The sequence below is a fragment of the Polypterus senegalus genome, chromosome 8 (assembly GCF_016835505.1).
Source record: "Polypterus senegalus isolate Bchr_013 chromosome 8, ASM1683550v1, whole genome shotgun sequence".
In the NCBI taxonomy this organism is placed as follows: domain Eukaryota; kingdom Metazoa; phylum Chordata; class Cladistia; order Polypteriformes; family Polypteridae; genus Polypterus; species Polypterus senegalus.
Genome location: NC_053161.1, coordinates 127,953,378 through 127,974,126, shown reverse-complemented (window position 1 = coordinate 127,974,126; position 20,749 = coordinate 127,953,378). Strand labels below are relative to the sequence as shown.

General features: G+C 37.3%; 1 protein-coding gene across 1 annotated transcript in view; it reads right to left on the bottom strand.

Moving 5' to 3' along the window:
- The window catches only part of tmtc2a (transmembrane O-mannosyltransferase targeting cadherins 2a), a 515,972-nt gene that overhangs the window by 163,821 nt on the left and 331,402 nt on the right, over window positions 1-20,749 (bottom strand). The gene's annotated exons all lie outside the window — the stretch shown is intronic.

Sequence of the window (20,749 nt, the reverse complement as noted above, 5' to 3'; positions counted from 1 at the left end):
CGTATGTGAATACATTTCATTATGTATTACATTTTATAAATTAAATGCATTACATTTTGCTCACTTACAAATGTGTAACACTGTTAAATTCAGAATCCGCTGTATACAGTATTAGCCTCATAAAGAGTCATAGTTCAGTTTTAAAGCAACATTTTGATTTTATTTTGCTGATGATCTTTCAGTTTTACTTAGTAAAGTTTGTTTTCCACATAGTTTGTAATTTCATACTAGACTAGAGTAGACTTATTATAGTCAGTACACATAAAATAAGGTAAAAGGCAAGCAAAATGTAAAAGAGAACATGGAAGCTGTCTCTGATGAACACGAGGAGAGTTTCCATCAGTACATCACTTAAATGGAGAGATGTAATAGTGAATAGTGGAGTTTGAGTCTGTGTTAGCAGATATGTTAGTCATTCCACTGCAGAAACACCTTTAGAGGTTTATAAGAGGAAAAAAAACTACTAGCTTACTACTTTTTGCAAGTAATAATTATATTTAAAACAATTACATGTGTTATTTATAATTGTTCAAGTCTAAATATTTAATTTTAAAAATACATTGTTTTTCTTATAATTAGTTTAATTAAATTTAATTTCTTCTAATTTTAAACTTTTAGATCTCAAAAACTGGATGTGATAGAGAAATTCTGTTGCCAGGTTTGGTTTCAGCAATTGGAAATCTTGGAAGAACACCTAAATATTTTGAGAGGAGAGAATTTTTCGTTTATTTGCAGAGCAGTGCAAATATTTTTTCATATCCAATAAAAAGCCTTTGTTACATACATTTGCATGCAACAAAGACTAAAAGCAAATCTTACATTTGCCAAAGGATTACTCTCCCTTAACCAAGACAGTAAATATCAAAAAATGTTTTTTGAAAAAATTACATTGCCATCGAAGGTATGTACTGCCAGGAAACTTTTCTACCTGGTATAAATTTCCTATTTGGGACAAATAAAGCATGCTTGCATTTTTATGAATACAGGATAAGCCAAAATGAAGTACCACATTTTTCAAGGTCATTACGCGAGGTAGAGGCAGCTGAGTGGGTTAGGGTGGCGTTCCTTTGATAGGCGATCCCTTGTAATTTTCAGTCGGCAACAGGCCTTCTGGTGTGCACTGTGCTTTTTCTGTTGAAACTTTCTTCAAAAACAACAAATACATCATCATTACACAACACTCCTTCCGAACACACTTCAGCATTCCTCTTAATGGTGACCTCCCAAATTGGAAAACAATTCTTCAGTGGGTGACTAAATTTAGACAGATGGGGACAGAAAATTTCCAGGCTGTCTTTAGACTGTACCAGTGCTTGAAGCTCCAAGCTGTAAAAGCATCAATTTTGCAGTCTGCTAGACGTTCAGCGCTCAAACATGCTTCTGCCTTAGGCATTTCCAACACGTCTTTTGCATGAGGACCTTAATTTCCATCCACACAAAATTATAGTAGTGCAGGAGCTCACTGAGAGAGACAGAGAGAGCCGTAGAGAGTCATGAACGAACATTCTTCATTGAGATGCCATCATCATGTGCAGCGACGAGACACATTTCCATTTGAATCGAAACACAGTGAAAAAAATCCATTCTGTATACCCTTTTTTGTGTTGTAATGAAATTTATTTTATCTTGCACCATTTTTGTAGAATAAACGTTTGAACTGTGGTACGTCTTTTTGGCTCACTTGTGATTGGGAGCCTCTTGAACCCGCCACCACTGATAGTCATAACTGAGAATAAGAACTTTAAAATGAAATTAAAATGACAAACAGCAGTAATAAAAAGTTCAAATTCCTAAAAATATCCTCTTCTGGCTTGAGTCTCTGAATCTTCTTCTTGTTCTTTATTCCTCACCCTCACAGCTCATCCCACCGCTGCCACCATTTTGACAGTGCAGGTTGGATCCATGCTTCACTTATCACAAGGCCACATCTGGGAGAAGGAAATGTGTGAACTGCTAGCAGGAAATTGCTTGGCAATACAAGCAATGTCATTTTGTCTCATTCTGGAATGAAAGTGATTTGAACAGTGGGACAGGTAAATAAGATTCTTATTTTCTGATAAGAAATGAATGTATTCATTGTGTTTTGAATAAAAATGTTAAATGATATTGTCAAACATGCTGAAGACATGTCTTTGCAATTTTATTTTCCCAAAACTATTGGATCTGTTAATGTTTTGTATTGTTTTTTTCAATGAAGAACTAAAAACCTGAAAGGGTTTTGTCCAATGTTTGTTCATTTATACCACTTGCTTAGCTACACTATAATGTAAAATGGCTCTATGAGTCATTTTTGAAAAGTGCAACTTCTGCTGCAAAAATATATATAATAAGTGGGATGAAATTCCAGTTTCATTCAAGAATTAGGCAGACATCAAAAACATTGCATAACACTAAGAAATATCTTAGACCTTAGAAGGTTAATATAACTAATAATTTAGAGACATATAACCAGTTTGGGTGTAGCACATATAATAGCTTGACGTTTTCTGAATACGTGTTGAAAAACACACAGTTAAAGTCTGATTAGTAGCAAACACATCGCACCTTTTAACCAAAGGATAATTGTGAAAAATAAAAAATAAAAAGATTGTGACTTGTCATGTAACACAATGACTATAAATTTAAAAACCTCTTGCTTTTATATAATAAACACATACAGTCTGTCCCCCCTGGCCATTGAACCTTACTCTTATTCGATGTTAATTAATGTTGATTTATTTTGTTTTCTTTTTGTGTCTTTTATTTTTCTATTCTTTATTATGTAAAGCACTTTGAGCTACTGTTTGTATGAAAATGTGCTATATAAATAAATGTTGTTGTTGTTGTTGTTGTTGTAGTAAAGATTCTTGAATCAAACATTTGCACCTTAGGAGGATTTTTTTAATAAATCCCTTATTTTTTATTTTTATTTTTTTATGTGGTCTTTATGTAGCATCATACTGTTAAGGTCCCTTTACGTAAAAAAAGAACTAATTAGCCTGCATGGCAAATGGAATATGGCTCTGATTTAAGAGGAACCTTTTGACTTCAAACATAGGGCTGGTGACCTCAATACACTATTTCTAAGAGAATCACTATGCATCTGTATTCACTAGAATTGTATTTTTAATTGACAATTTCTCCTTAACCTATAAAAATAATTGAAAATTTATTGTCACATTAGTTTTTGTATTTGAAGCATGTTTAGTTGTGATTAAAAGTAAATATGTTCTTCCGCAACACCGCCTTGTTTTCATTATAAACACTGCTATCTTGAGCACCTGTAGTTAGGGACACGTTCACCAGTTGTCTATGCAATGTCTCCTGTAATTCACACCAAATTACATCACCAGAGTGATGTCTCATAAGCAGGCAACACACAGCACTTATTGTCCAAGTTTGTGGATACAACCTGATACCTGTCATTATATGTGTGAGCAGTTAAAACAATTTATGGCTTTAAACTTGTGACCACCTGAAGGCGTGCCTGCTCCCCAACACCAGACACAACAGACACAAGCCTCACCACAACAGATGGCTTTTATTCAGTGGGAAATATTTCCCAAGATTCCCACCAGCACCAAGCACAATATAATCACAAATGGACAGCACAATACAGAACTTTTCTTCTTCCTTCTGTCCTCCACCTCCAGTCATTCTCAGGCAAGAGTCGTCCTCTCTCTCCCTTATATTCGGAATCCCAGGAGTACTTCTGATGTTGTGTAATTGTAGCCCGGGAGTCCTTCGGGTATGGCAGGAGCCCTGTATAAAAGGCTTCAGTAGTTTCTGCAGCACCTCCTGGAGGCACCCCCAGAACCCAACAAGGCTGAGCTGACAAATACTGATTCACACACAGTCCTGTAGAAATCTGAGGCACTAATGCACCCCAGGGGAAAAAGAGCCCTTCATAAGCCATCTCCCCCTGTCCTTCCATTTAGGAGGCGTCCCAGCCAGGTAATGATCCCAGCCGACCCTCACAAACTCCTTTCTGTCTCTCAATTAATCAAGATTTAGATTGGCTTTGGGTCTATTCATGACTTTTACTTTCTGACATTCTTACTATGATTCTCTACTATTTTTGTCTCAAGTTCTAGCCTTTGCAATGAAATCTTGACATAATGGTTTTGACATTGGCTAGTTATTTTTTATGAACTGTCTTCTAATTCCATTTCTGTTCAAAATGACTGCTGCTCTGTGCGGTCAGTACAGTGCTGCTGCACTCATCTTAGAAGCCTTGTTAATTCAGTTCTAAAGAAACACCTACCTTTGGTTCAATGACTTCTCATGCAAGCAATCAGTGCAAATGTTCACTGCTAGGAGGAACAACAGTGGAGTGCTTTTCACTTAGGAAGGTGAAGTTACATCCTTGCAGTCTTTGCCCCCTTAGTTGGGGCTTTAAATAATGAGCAGCTTAGTTTCCCTAACCAAATGAAAAATCCTTTAGTATGAAAGGCTTCTACTGAACTTAACAGCGGCGGCAGTGACACCACTTCACTGAACACTGTAACACATTTTCTTTATGTTTGCATTGGCTCCCTTGAGGACTCTGTTCTACTTGCACAGTCCAAAATGGATGATTTACAGAATGAGTGGCAACTCTCCTGTAAACTGACCTCATGTTTTAGTGTTTGCCCTGGCTGTGTTTGACGGGGGCCTAAAACAGACATGCATCTTGACAAAGGTTGGTCCCTGCCTGGAATCTGTTGCTGCTCTAAGAGGTTGGCTCTATGAACATTGAGCAGGATAAGAAGAAAAATAAAGAAAATCACTGGATAATGAAAAATCCACATTGCAACAGGTAATTTGAAACAATCTTGTGACACAGTTTAAGATAACATAACGTAAGATATACCAGGAAGGCTTCAAATTAATGCAGGCTGCAAAGTTGTGTTTCAGGATGGTTTCAAATAACTTAATACTTATATTGAATCTTCAGCTACTCTATACTGTATAGTCATGACTGTACAAGGGGGCATTCGTGAACAAGTGGTAGGTCTATGCAGGCTGGATATGTTATTAAAGGATGCATTTATAATAATGAGAACTGGGGGATGTGGAAATGCAGTCAAATGAAAAAAAACTTAAAAAAGGCAAGATTCTTGGTTTAAAAAAGACATAACATTACATAAAAATGAAGTCAAAAAGGTTAAAAATTCAAAAATATGAAAATATTAGCTCCATCTTAAAGCATAAATTAAATTAGAGAGCCACTCTTTAAAAATGCTACAAAATAATACTTAATAGAGTTAGAAATAGGATAGAAAATGAGCGCGTAGTAAAAGTACATCATTGTCACTGAGAAACCAAGAACATGCTGCATATGCACTGTATGTGAAAATGGTTAAGGCCTTTTTGTTTTCTCAAAGTATTCACTTTTCTTTAATTAAATATCACCGATTAGACCTGGTGAGAAAGTGTAAAAGCAACTTGTCATTCTGAGATATTCTCTGATATCATGTAATTATATTGAAATGAATGATATGCAAAGTTATGCAAGCTACAAGTTAAACTTGAAAGTATTCAGTCCACTTTCGGTCCAACTCATTCGAAAAGATATAATCTCTATTTGCAGACCAACTTAATAAATTAGACTTGCTAAGGCTTCTAACATCAATTCTAACACCGCACAATACCTTTGAAGGCATGCTTCAAGCAGAGACACATAATGAGGCATTAGATCTGAACTTTGCCTTTTAATTTGCATGCCGCTAGACAACAGTTCTACAAGTTTAATTCTTTACGCCACAGACAATCTGGCAAAAACAGAAACAGACACATTAAAAGCTAACTGCAGCATGTTGAATCTACAACATGCTGTTTTAACACTTATACAGATGTACACTGTCTCCAGAAAGCAATCCTATAATGACTGTGCCAAGGTATGATTCAGAACAGATTTCTGTCCCTAAAGCCCACTGTGAGAGATTTTATTGGTCTTCTCACACACAGTGTGTTAATGCCTTGCTTTCTTTACTTTTTTTTGCTAACCGCTACTATATTAAATACTATTTCTTTCTAGAAATAATAATATTTAAGACTTCCTAGTTGATTCAATAAAGCCTTTATTAAATCTTGTAAAGTGTTTAATTAGAATTTTTAAATACACACAACTAAAATAAAAGCCTAATTATGATTCTTTTGGCTGAACAGTGGTAAGGAATGGAATATAAATTAATAACACCAAAAAAACAGGTTTATGGAAATTAAACAATTATCCCAACTTTGCGTGAGCAAACCGTTAACCACTTTATGCTTTAAATCTGCTCTGGATTACACCTTTCATAGCATCAGTGTTTCCATTCATTTCCCCAAATTGGTCATTCAATCAATTTTCCTCTAAACAAATTTTCTCTCTCTGCTACAACGGAATGTGTAAGTTATTGATTAATGGCCAGTTTTTGTTTACTCTGGAACATGTTCTTTCTGCCTGTCTGACTGTCTTTGTAAAAGGAGTTATGTTCCTAAAAGGCACATCCATCAGCAAAACTTATTTTTCACTTTTAAATATCAAGCCGGGTCCTAAAAGCAGCAGATGAGCGTAACCCTTGTAGGTCCTGTTTTTAATGATTAAAAATGTAAATGATGTTCCATATGAAAAAGGAATGGTATTTGATTAAAGAGTCAGTCGTTTCTTTTACCTACATACACCATTAAAAGGCAAGCAAATAAAATTACATTACAGAAATCAACCTAACTCCTGTCTGACCTGCTTTGTCCAATGTGGGGACTTGAGGTACCATACCTGTGTTGGGCATAAGTTAAGAAATAATCCTAGATGGGGGCACCAGTCCATCCACACATGCACACTTCCAAAAAATAGGCCAATTTAGAATATAATTCATCCATCCAACAACTCAGTTATGTAGTTCTGGGCATGTCGGCTGAAAGAGTCACTGGTCTCAGTGTCCCTGGCCAGAAAGAAGGGGCACCTGTACTTCATATAGATCACCCTCACTCTAGACCACTTTAGATTTACAAATTAATAATACACATTCTCAAACATACTTAATCCAATTAAGGGTCTCTAACATTTATTCCAGCAGCAGTTAGTGCAAGGCAAGAAACAGCCCTTATGGAAGGCGCCAGTTTATCTCAAGGTATCAAATTATCAGTAAAAGATAATGAATTTATGTTACTTGAATTCTCAGAAAGAAAACTAAGAGTGGTCTCACGGTTGACTACTTAGGAATGGTAGCAGTATGATGCATGATGTCTAACAGTTCCTACTACTGGTACGCGATTAAATATGAAGGTTTAGCAACTGCTCATTTTGTTCCCTTTATTTTATTAGCTTTTGTACTCTCCAAATACTTACTAAAAATCAAAAAGAAGAGTCCAACGCTATTCAAACAGTGAAAGCTCAACTGGTACTGCAGTTTTGATGTTGTGTATAGACTGTCTCTTTCATTATCTCATTGAGTTTAACATAAAGGGCACTTTCCTTCTTACAAATTAGGTTGGAATTAAAACTTTTCGGTATTTAGAAGCTAACAAATAAACTATAAAAGAAATAAAACTCAATGTAAAAAGCAGAAAAATAGATCTTTCTTTGGCTGAAACAGTTACATCGTTGAATGCTTTTTTCTCGGAACTAAGAAATCAATGGGAGTTCTGATGGGAATAAAAGTAAAGAGAAGAGCATTTGAAGTAATTAAGCTAGCAAAGATTCACTTTTTGAGCGCATACCAAACTAAACTTACACCATCATAAAAAGCTCAAAACCCCTACACTTCCTATCTTACAGACAGCAGCAGGCTCCATTATTAAAAACTGAATGTTATTTGATTTTTAATCAATTATTTCCATTAACAAAATGCACACTGCAGGGTGATTTAACATCAAAACATACTTGATGACCTTGCAGGCCCTTTTGGAGAAAAACAAGAGTAAATCCCTGAATAGAAAACTATTTCAAAAGCTAGAAGTGCTATTGAAGTTTTGCTTGCAGTACTGAAGGAATATATTAAATACGTGAAGAGATCTGTTGTTGCATGTAGCCAGCACTCGGAAGTATCAACTTTAGATCTCAAGTTGATGTTTTGACACCAGATTGATAAATTATAAATGAAAAAGGTGTTCCTGTTGATCTATTTTGTTATGTTCATCAGTATGTCACAGAAAAAATACTGAAAATAAATATTCCAGACCACACAGATATCCAGAAATATTTTATATGAAGAAAGTAAAAAAGAGGCTTCATAGAGAAGAAGTATGTAACATAATCAGAAATGGTTGTCAGTTCCAGCAGCTTACTAAAAAGGGCATGGTGGATGTATGGAAGTTTTAGTTAATATATAACTCTTTTACAATGTATTACCTCACAACAGAATAAATTATTAAACACAAGGAAAAGGACTGACAGTAACTCAAGGGTTAACCAAATGTAACATAAAGCTGAAAGCACAAGAGGTCTCTGCCTCATGTTGGGGAAGCTACCAATGTAATTTTCCAAGGTTAGAATGAGGTAAATGAGTAACAAACACCCCTACAAAAAGCGGTGATAAGCTGATGTAAAAGCCCATACACTCCTTATACTGTATGAAGTGGTGCCAAGATCAATAGGACAATCCACAAAACACTCCTCTTAATAAAGTGCTGTGCAGAATAAACAGTAATTACTGGTAGCTTTAGTTGATTGGTGGGGGTAATACATTTCTGTGTATTGAGTCAAATGACATGATGTATTAGATAAGGTGATGTAATCAGAAAAAAGTATAAAAGCATGGACTGATGGACTGGATTTCATGGACTGAGAGATTTGTGCATAACTGTGCAAATAAATGTGCTGCATTCTCATCTCGGCTTCATGACTGCCTTTTTTAAAGAAGGAAGAAAGTATTTTCCATGACAGGTGCCATTTACTGTTAGCTCAACCTCTCACCTTCTTTCTCTGATACTCTCTTCACCAGTCTTTCTCCCACCAAAGAATAGCGACTTCTGCCACCTCTTCAATCAAATGAACCTATGTATAATCAGTCATGGTGTCCCTTCTGGAACTCATGCTGTAATTACAGGGGGCACCAAGAGGCAGTATAAATGGTTGCTTCATGAGAGCAGACGTCAGATGCAATAGTCCCTCAATAAAATGTACAAATTTGAGGGTACCATTTGGTTCATCAACCTGCACTACTTTATATCTCTTACAGACACCTCTGAATCAAAATGAAAAATAAAGTAGGAGATTGTGTGATATGTGACATGAACTGAGATAAATGTCCTCCAATGGAGAGTAGTATCGTTCTATGAAGTACGTTCCAGGCGAGGCAAAAAGTATGAATGATTTCCACATCTTTCTGTGTTTAAAACTCTTATATTTATGGATTTTTATTTGCCTCATTTTGTTTTCATTGCAATGTTACATATTGAATTTTAATGAGCGTCACCACTTTGTGCCTCTTTAGTTTACTCTTGCTGAGCATGGTGCGCACTGTATCCTAGTATTGGTACATACTACAACTCTTTTCTCACGCTTCTGTTGCATGTTTTTTATTGATTTTGTGGCACCAGACTGTGTGTTTGACTATGATTTTTGCCTTTTATTTTGATTTGTTTTTTTGGTACCTTTGTCATTCCAGTTTTTGACCTAGTTTTGTCTCTAGGCTATATTCTTTTGTCAAATCTTTTCACCTCCTGTCCTTTAAAGAACATTCATTTTCCCAGTTATACTTGTTCAGGCACACAGTTGAATAGCTGTCCTTTATAAAGACATGCCTGTTTTTTTACCTCACAGACCTAACAAAGAGAAGTTCAAGTTGCTTTAATTTGCTTTAAAAACATTTGTTTCAATGTAATGGGGGGTCTTGTGTCTACTTAAGACAAAATCATGGGTAAGGTGGGAACCAACCATGGGCAGAGCACCAGTCCATCATTAAATCTGGCAATAACTCTGCTCCAATATTTTCCAGATGTTTTTCCAGTATGTGAGGTGCCCCAAGCAGAAAGAAGAACAGACTTGTGTCATTTCTTTCTTGGAAGAGTGGCTAATACAAGTTGCTATATTGTTTTATATTTGAAGAAAAAAAAAATACATATATATATACGCTACCAGTCAAAAGTCTGGACACACCCTAATAATTTTGATAACTTTTTTTTTTAATCAAGATGGCATTGAATTGTTTTTAAAATATAGCCAAGACATAACTAATGTTATGCTTCAAGTGACTGATTTTTAATTTATTTTTCACATAATACTGCAAAGTCCCATTTTCAGTGTCCTAATGATAAACTCTAGCTTATTCTTAATTAGTCATGTCTAAATTGGTTATTATATAAACTATGGAATTATACTAGCGCTGCTGAAACCCATTTTTCTGTTCACTTGGAATGCAATGTACTGCCACTTCTAAAGTTCAGTTCTAGGCTTCGAAATGGCAAAAATGAAACAGATTTCTCAAGACACATGTCAGTCTAACGCATTTTTCAAGAATTAAAGTTACTTCATGTGACAGACCTGCCAAGAAACTGAACATTTCATACAAAGGTATCCATTACTATCTTGAGAGAAGAAGGCGAATTGGATCTAACCAGGATAGAAAGAGAAGGGCAAGGCCTAGATGGCAACTGATAAGAGAATATGGATCTGTAGATTGAAAAACAAATGCATTACAGGTCCTCTATTGGTTTCTTCCTTAAATACAACCCAAATACCAATGACATCTGCAACAGAAAAGAGAAAAGATGACTCCTGAATTCAGACCATAATATGCTTTTTCAGTCTTCTTCTGAGGTTTTATGTCCACTATTACCTTTTTTTTATTATTAATTTATCAGCTTCAGATATGGCCTTTTCTTTGAAACTCTCTCTCTAAGGCCAGTTTTAAAATCATAACCTCGTAAATCTTAGGCCCTTGCAAAAAAAAAAAAACACATACAAATAGCATGATAAGCTGAAGGAATACTTCACACACATTTTCACATCTTAGGTCTGTTATACAAGACTGCAAAATTTATGCTTACATTTGGTCAGCTTGAATAGGAATTAAACAATTGGAATGTCATAACATAAAAATGACAACATTTTTGCTTGGTGTATAATGAGAATACATTACTCAGGTGACCTTTGAATGCCAACATTTTAATTTCTATTTATACTGGCAACATTATCAGGGAGCAAACCTAATTATTTCAGCAAGCATACAGATCTAATTAAAACAGTATTTTTTACTTTTATTATAAGGCTGCAAGAAATGAGTAAAAAATTTAACAAAACATACAAAGTAAGAAAGGCAAAATGCAAGATTGATAATCCTGTAACCTGCGAGATACCTGACTTTAATTTTGCTAGCCTTTGATCTCTCAAAGCCTCTTAGCAAACACTTGATTGGCTTTGTAGATGTAATAGGAGGGGACCCTCTGTTGTCTCTAGACACTTGGAAACTTGCCAAAGAAAACCAAAATCTTTTATCACAAAGTACAACTGCTTTCAAAATAAGCAGAACACGCTGCCCTCTGTGATTCCTAGGGGAAGCCTGCAAGCTTCCTCACAGGATGTCAAATAATCTTTCTTAGCAGCTCTATAGGCTTTACCTTAGGATAACTGGGCCCAACACCCATAGTAGCCCCTGGCTTACAAAAATGACATGCAATAGTGCCCCCTGGCTGTTGGTCTGGATTACTCTCTCTCACACACTCTGGAGTGTCTGCCTACCTCGATTGTACCTTTGCTCCAGAAAGCGCCCAGACTCTACAATTTACTCTTTGTTTAAGAAGCTTTTAAAGTTCGGATAGTTTTCTGTTGTGGTTTTCATGTGATATTATGTTGACATTTTTAACCATTGTGGTTTTATTCTAATGTTGAATTCTTTGAACATTCTTGATTTCCAATGCACTTTGTGCATGATTTTAATTCAAAATACAACATTCTCAAATTTGTTTAATCTAATTAAATGTCACTGGGAGGCTGCAGCACTGCAGGGCACAAGGCAGAAAACTGACAGTTCATCTCAGGATCCATTCATGCATGCAACCATACTTACACTCACACAGGGTCAAGTGGGACTCCAATTAACCAACTTGCACTTTTCTGGGGACAAGGGTGGAAAATTTGAGTATGTGGAGGAAAATTCACACAGATACAGAGAATGTGCAGAATCAGACACAGACAATGACCAAATGTGTCAGTATTAGTAATATATTTTGATATTGTCAAAAGTATGGGGTACAGTGAAGTTGTTACTTGCAGGTCCAACCAACACTCAATATGCCACCTCTCTCCTTTCCCAAGAATAAATTAAAATACATAACTGCATTTTCGATATTTGTTTTACTAGAAAGCATAAATCAATGGGATTTAAACTCAGTACCCTGGACCTTTGAAGCAACGGAGCCAACCACTCTGCTACTGTGAAGTACGAAAATCTGAAAAGCTGTCATGTAAAGCTCCTTTTGATAGCCTTACTATTTGAAATATTGAGTCAGTACTATAAAGTGAATCACAAAATGTACTTTAAAACTGAAAATTCCAGAAGCAAAATCACTCATGTCATAACCTTTGTATTTTTTAATGTAATTTCTACATTGCCTTTTTTAGCTAATAAGTGATATAAAGTGATTGGAAAAGGTAAGATTTCTGATACAAATAAGGACTTATCAGAGCATACAATATTTAGGGTTGTGTACAAAATTAACCACCAAACCCCTCAACTTAGGACTTAGTACTATCTTCTGTAATTAAGGTTTTCACTTTTTAACTTTCAGACCTCTATATTTACAGATTAGCAGCATCAAATCCTTCATGCTGCCAATCAACACAAGTAATTCATGGGGTAGTGTGCTGAGCCCACCTTCTCTGCTTCTTGTTCACCACTGACTGTGTGACCAGATATAGCTCCAGCTCCACCAAATACATCTGCTGATGACACTGTCATAGGCTTGATCATCAACAATGATGAGATGGCTTGCAGAGTAGAGGTCTACCAGGTGATTCAGTGGTGCCTGTACAACAGTCTCACCCTTAATGCCAGCAAATCCAAGGACCTGGGGCCTCATGCATAAAATGTGCTTACGCACAGAAAAATCTAGATGCAGGAATCTGTGCGTACTCCAACTTCCACGTTCTTCCACTCCATAAATCCCGGTCAGCATGAAAAGTAACATTCGTGCATGCGCCTTCTGTCCCGCCCCCAACTCCTCCCAGAATTACGCCTCGATGAATATGCAAATCAATATAAATCGCCCTTAAGCTCAGCCTTCTGTGAAAAGACAATGGGAAAAGCACGGGGGAAAATATAAGAATACCAGGTGGTGGCTAAGGAAAAGCATACAATTTGTTGATTTAAACAGTGGTATAATCAACAAAAGGAAGTTGATCAAGTGACATAGCGTGTCAGAGAAACTCGAAAGCTCAAGTTCGCAAAGGCGCACAGTGCCAAAATAAAAAAGAGGTCATATATCAGTCGCCGTGAAAAGGTGAGTTGTAGCCCGCCGTCTGAGCTTATTAGGGTACAGACAAAAAAAATAGGCACACAGTGGGGAAAAAAGCATGAAATTGCAACTTTAATCTCAAAATTTCCACTTTAATCACTTAGTTTAGTTTGTCATTAAAGTAGAACATCATAAACTTCATCTTAAAATCATTTAATTTACTAGTTTCTCAAACCCCATCATAACTAAAGTAGCATGTTAAATGCTTTGTTCTGTATTTGATCTTCTATGTGCTCTATGTGTGTGAATCACTACGTGCTTCTATTCTTTCTCTTTCTCCGACAGGACACAGAATCCATTACATTCATGATATTACAGCTCTCTGAATAATTAAAATACTGAAATGTATATGTGGTATCATTTTCATGATGGTTTGAATTAAAGCATGTTATTAAGAACACGATAGAGCAGTGATTGTTCATATCTCACACAAGATGCTGCTGCGCCATGTGCGACCTTCAATGAAATAATTTATTGTAGCAGTACTGTCTCTTTCAAACGTACTAACATTCAATTCCTGTTCTTACTTTTCTTTCCCCAAATACCCAATCACCACACAATCAGCTCTGTAATAGACGTTAAGCCATCTGTAAGCTTACAACAACGATTCTTCAAAACTTTTAAGGAACATTGAAATATCTTCATAGTACGTGTTTAATTATTTTATCCATCTATCCTTCCAGAGTCGCACCAGCATCAGCAAGAATACAGCGCGAGGCAGGAACAATACGTGAACTAGCTAGCGCTGCAGCACCGTGTCCTCACATTTTTAATTATTAACAAAACAGATTATTTAAATGAAGTTAAAGTTTTATCTTAATAATATAATCAACATATTTTGCTGCATTTCATCTTATAAATGATACTCTCATCATATGTAAATACGTGTTTTATAAAGTGGCACAGGTTGTGCAATATTATAACTGTAGTGCAAGTTTACAGTGGGGTAATTGTATTTATAAGTACAAACAGTTCTACAAGGAGCAATTGATTGAGTGCGTTTAAAGTTCTTGGGATGAAACTGTTTCTGAACCATGAGGTCCGTACAGGAAAGGCTTTGAAACGTTTTGCCGTGGCTGAGGCAGCATCGGCTTGATGCTGGATACCGATAATTCTCTTTCCGATCAGCTGCTGCTGTGATTCCCCACTCAGATACAGTCATATAAATACTCCGAGTGGTGCAGTGAGAGTAATATGGAAAAAGATGATCCACTGTGGCAACCCTTAAATGAAGCAGAAAAAAGAAGAAGATGGTGCAGTGAGAGTAACAACGCTAAAGCAGTTATGGTATTTGGAATACTATGGCTATTCCCTGGACCATTATATTGTTACAAGTTAATTACAATCAGATGCATTACACTAATCAACAATATGCAGTTAGTTTCAGTGTATTTATAAAGCCGTGTCAGGAAAATAAAGAGTAACCACACATGGAACAGTAGCACTGCTTTGACGCTGGGTGCCGCCAGTCCGCAAAACCGAGCGGAGAACTTGCGTACGACAAGGTATGAGGTACCGTGGAAAAGTGCGTGGCTTTATGCCAAGTGTAGGTTTTATACATCGCGATTTGAATGTGGAAATGTTCTTACGCAACATTTCTGTGCATACGCACCGTTTATGCATGAGGCCCCTGGTCATTGACAGGCAACCACACTCCTATTTAAAATGGAAAAGAGATGGGTACAAGTTTAAAATTGCTAAGAGTGACTATTACCGATGAACGACAGGTACAACACATTTTGTTTCTTGTCAAAAGGCTCATCAGTGTGTCTACTTCCTCAGATATCTGAGGACAGATCACATTTTTCCATCTGTTCTCATGAACATCACAGGTGCACAGTGGAGTCCATCCTCACTGACTGCATCACATCCTGATACAGTACCTATTTGGCTTATGATTGTGCATAGGAGTTTGAAGGTGGTACAGAATATTACCAGCACTCAGCTGCCTTCTATTCCAGACAATACAACACTCACTGTCTTAGGATTGCAAACAGTATTAATAAAGTTCTCAGCCATCCAGCACAGTTGTTATTCTCACTCCTTGCCTTTGGAAAATGATAGAAGACCCTTTTGCTCATTGCAGCAGTTAATTCAGTGATAGTTTCAACCCATACAAAGTAAGACTGCTGAATGGTAAATCATGATAACAAATACTGTCTGTATGTTTTCATGCATGGTTACAAAACAGCTTCTGTACATGTTCTTGCATACATTATATGTACATCTACACTGACCAGCCACAACCTACCTAATACTGTGTAGGCCTCCCTTGTGCTGCCAAAACAGCTCTGATACTTTGGGCAATGGGCTTGACAAGATCTCGGAAGGTGTTCTGTGGTATATGGCACCAAGACGTTAGCAGCAGATCATTTAAGTTCTATACGTTGTGAGCTGGGGCCTCCATGGATTGGACTTCTTCTTCCAGCACATCCCACAGATGCTCAGACAGACTGAGATCTGGAAAATTTGGAGGCCAAGTCAAAACCTCAAACTCTTCTTCCTGGTACTAAAACCATTCCTGAACAATTTTTGCAGTGTGGCAATGTGTATTATCCTTTTGAAAGAGGCCACTGTCATCAGGGAATACAGTCATCATAAAGGGGTATACGTGGTCTGCAACAATCAAAGGTATGTGGTATGTGTCAAAGTATCATCCACATGAATGCTGTGATCCAAGGTTTGCCAGCAGAACACTGGCCAGAGGGTCACACTGCCTTCACTGCCTTGACTTTTTCCCATAATACATCCTACTGCCAATTCTTCCCCAGGTAAAAAAGACGTCCACATAGGGTCTAAAAGAAATCATGATTCAGCAGACCAGGCCACTTTCTTCCACTGTTCAATGGTCCAGTGCTCATGCTTACATGTCCATTGTAGGCACTTTAAGTGGAGGACAGGGTTCAGTAAGGGCACTCTCATTGGTTGGCAGCTATGCAGCCTCATATGCAGTATAATGTTTTCCAGCAATTTGTGCTATAGTAGCTCTTCTGTGGGATTGGACCAGATAGTCTAACCTTTGCCCCTCACGCTTATCAATTAGCATTGGCTGCCCACGACCCTGTTGCAGGTCCACTGGTTTGACACCTTTGGTAGGTACTAACCACTGCATAACTGGGACACCTCACAAGACCTGCTGTTTTAGAGATGCTCTGACCCAGCGATCTAGCCATCATAATTTGTCCCTTGTCATAGTTGCTCAGATCCTTATGTTTGCCCATTCTTCCTGCTTTCAACACATCAGCTTCAAGAGGTGACTGTTCACTTGCTGTCTGATATATCCCACCCCTGACAGGTGCCATTACAACGGGATAATCAATGCTATTCACTTCACCTGTCAGTTGTGGCTGATCGGTGTATATCTAAAACTGTACATATATGGTAGCTTTCATTCTATGTATTTATGCTGTTTTTTGCTCTTTTTGTTGGTATGGCAGAACTGTCCCTATTCTGACTAGACATGCAAGTAACAATTTAATTGTACTGTGTACACATTATGACAATAATCTTGACTTGATAATGGTGCCAGCCTTGAAGGCCCTTTTAACCAGAAAAGTATGGAACTAACTACACAGCAGGCTAGCCTAATTGTTGCTTAACGTCATTATAGTAGTCATTATGGATAACTTTCTAGCATAATGAATGATTTTTACATTTCTTTGATTTTTTTTTTTCATTTTTATTTGCCCGCTTTTGTGCTACCTTGGCGACATCTTTATTGTGTTGCATTGCAGGCACTGTCACACTTCAATTAAAGATGTGCTTATTAAGAACAGAGGGTTACAGTAATATTTTGCTGGCAATGTATTAAAAAACTAAATGAGAGGCTCTTTGTGAAAATAAAAAATTAAGCATGACTTTGTTAAAGAATTACAAGTTCATGATTTAAAATACAGTTTCTTTGCCAAATACAAATCTTTGCCTTCTCAAGTTTCTGCAGTTACATTTCTACTATAAATATACACCGGCTGTTACAGATGCAAATCAAATGTATGTTTTTATTGTATAATATTAACAATAAGAGCAGCTCACTACTCAAAATGATAAATTTGTGCAGCACCCAGGATCCTGCGGCCTCTTGATTACAAGTCAGCAGTTCTTACCACTGCACCATGAAAGCTGTTATATTACGCTTACACCTTTTGTGAAGGGGTTTATTTAATATTTAGACTTCAGACTTCACACATTATACACTTCATGTCCACATTTCGTCATTTATTACTAAAACATGAAAAACATTTTGTTTTAACAATGTGTTTACATAGATTGTTCTAGACACGGAACACACATGAAATGCATGTGTTCCAAATAATGATCAATTAATTCCTGTGACTTACCACAGTGTAGAGTGAAGACTGGAAAGAATACATGGGTAAGATGCCAAAAGCAGTCTGTTTGTTATAGTACAGATGTATATGAAACTCGACAGCACTCCAAAATGGTGAAGTTTGTCATTTCTGTGGTTTCAAGGGATTGCAAACACCCAACCTACCATTGCCACAGTTTAAACTGTATAATAACAAACCCATTTAATCCATTTTAAGTTTGTGGGAAACCAAAGCCTAGCCTAGCAGCGTCAGAGACAAGGATGGAGCCAACTCTGGAGTTGGTAAAAGTGCATTGTACAGCAGTCTCAAACCCAAAGCTATACTATACTCACTGTCATTAAGGCTGGGTCAGTTGAGTGTGTTTATCTTTGGCATGAGGGTGGGAAAAAAACCCACAACGACATGGGGAGGATGGAGATAACATTCAGACAGTGACTAGGAACGAAACTACAGGACTAAGCATATCAGCACCATGATGATGTCCTAAAAGTGTAGAATATCAAACGTTTAAAGAGGAAAAACCTAGCAAAGCATAGCAGCCAGTTTATTGGCTGCCACCCATAGACAGAATCAGAAAGTAAGCCTTACTCTTAATGTCAATTTAATTCAAGTTCACATTTATTCAACTGAAACCTTTACGAAATGAACAATTCAGACATGCTGAAAAGCAAAGGTTAATTTTTTTTATCACAATAGCGGAAATAAGCTAAAGATGAAAACATCAGGATCAACTCATTTAAGTAATGCAACTTGAATTTCAAAACTATTTAAAAAAAAGAAATGGCAGCTGACCCTTGCTTTAACCAAGAATTAAAAGTTAAACTGTGGCATTTAGCATAATATATTTTTCTGGATAAAATGAGTCTTCTGATTTTGTGAAACATGTATAATTAGATCTAATAATAAATTTAGATCAAAATCAGATGAGTGCAACCACCCAAATGATGCACCTTTGTTTGGCCAATCAATTATTTTTTACACCTGGGCTCCACATTATCCAGTCCAACATTATGGGACAATGCTAATTATTGATGTTTAGGCTTGGAAACAATTGAATCAAGTGCTGTAATTGGGTATTTCATCTACAGTATGTAGCTACAGTACATCAAAAAGTTTTCAAAACATAAACTTTGGGAATTTACTTATCACAGTTCCAATTACTGAATAAAAAAGGATATGCAAACTTTATGACTGAAATGAGCAACTTAAGTATAAAGCAGAACACAAGATAACTTGGATAGTTCCCTTACCTTTACCTCATATCTTGCTTATTTAAATATGAGCAACATCTTTTATAGGATTCATCTTTAGTTTATTTTTAACACTTCATGATGAGTACTCTGAGGGTTTTACGAAAAATGAGGGATTCAAATGTACTAAATAAAAAATACACACATTTTAAGCAGAGTAACTGACGGCTGCAAAGTGGCTAAATGTAAGTGAGCAAGCTCTGACTGGCATATCATCTAAAGCTAGTCCTACCTTGCACCGAAAACTTCAATGATAAGCTGTAACTCTTTAAAATGTTTTTTTTTTTAATTTAATAAATGATGGATGGACAAGATATAAAAGGATTACACTGTGGATCGACTGCTTCATGGATCCAGCATTGTAGGATTTTCTCTATCATGCATATTAAATAGCAAATGGTGTCAATGTAAGAATCATTGAGTTTTCTGATAACTTCACTTGATACTGTTGGGATAGGCTATGGGCTCAATGGCCCTCAATATGGCTGAAGTGTGTTTTAGAATGTTGATTATTTTTCCATTCCATTCCCAGTGGCACTTCAGCCCTTAATGATTCTTCCCCATTAATTTCTGTCTCTTGTTTTTTCCATCCTCTAACTTCTAGTTTCCTCAGATAAGCTTCCACTCCTCCATTCACCACTTTCTTGGTTGTCCAACACATATGCTGCCGTGTGGATTACTATATATTAACGGTTCTATTACCATCTAAACTTTTCACGTGTCCCAGCCACTGCCGTTTGCTGATTTTCACTTCTGTCACTAGATCTATGTTCTTATATAGCTCCATGACTTCAACATCAGTTCTTCTTCTCCATATGTGTAATCACAATATAGGCAGTCCCCGGGTTACGTACCAGATAGGGACTGTAGGTTTGTACTTAAGTTGAATTTGTATGTAAGTCAGAACAGGTACATTATTTTAATAAATGCTATTGTTGACCAATTGTAACCAAGTGTTCTGCCAGTGATTGATGGAGTTTCACCTTTCTCTGACCTTTTTATTATTTCTACTTTATTTTCCATGGTGATGGTTTTTCTCTTCTTTACTGTATCACCAGCACTTGCATCAGATTTGTGTTTCAGAGACATTCTAGAAGGGTCAAGACAAAAGGTTAAGATGAGCTCTTCTGAACAGCACTGTACACGCAATCACAGCAGGAAGGCACCCGTCGTCAATATGTCTGATGTAATGACAAGAGACAACTTCCTGCTATGTGCGTAACAGTACAAGCAGGCTTGCTATTGAGAATGAATGGGGGCAGCGAGGGGCGGTTCACTACCCGTCCACCACACAGTCACCTCCACTACAGTATGCTGCCTGCAGCGTCTGCTCACCAAGAACGAACACGGTGCGGCCAAAGGCGGGTAGTGAATCGCCCAACACCGACCCCATTCAACAGACAGCCACCCTACAATGCTAGCCCCCGCTGCCCTGTTCAACCTCAATAGCCTCCGTTCAGCCACAACTGGGTCACCGCTTACAGCATTATCAGCCGCCTACCTAGAACCAACGGGGCAGCCGTGTGTGTTGGGCGGGCAGCGAACCGCCCCATCAAGCCTCTGTCCTCCACACGAGTGTTAGCTGTGGCCCTGGTGACTATGGACCACGGGTCACCGCTTGCTGGTGGGAGCTGCCCGAGCAGCAAAATCACCCCCCTCCAGCCTCTGTCCAGCCAACGCTTGCAGCGTCCCCAGGCCGAAGATGATGGAGAGGCAGTTACTGAAGCGCATGAGTCGCAGCTGCGGCCCGTTTTGTAATTTGTAGGTCAG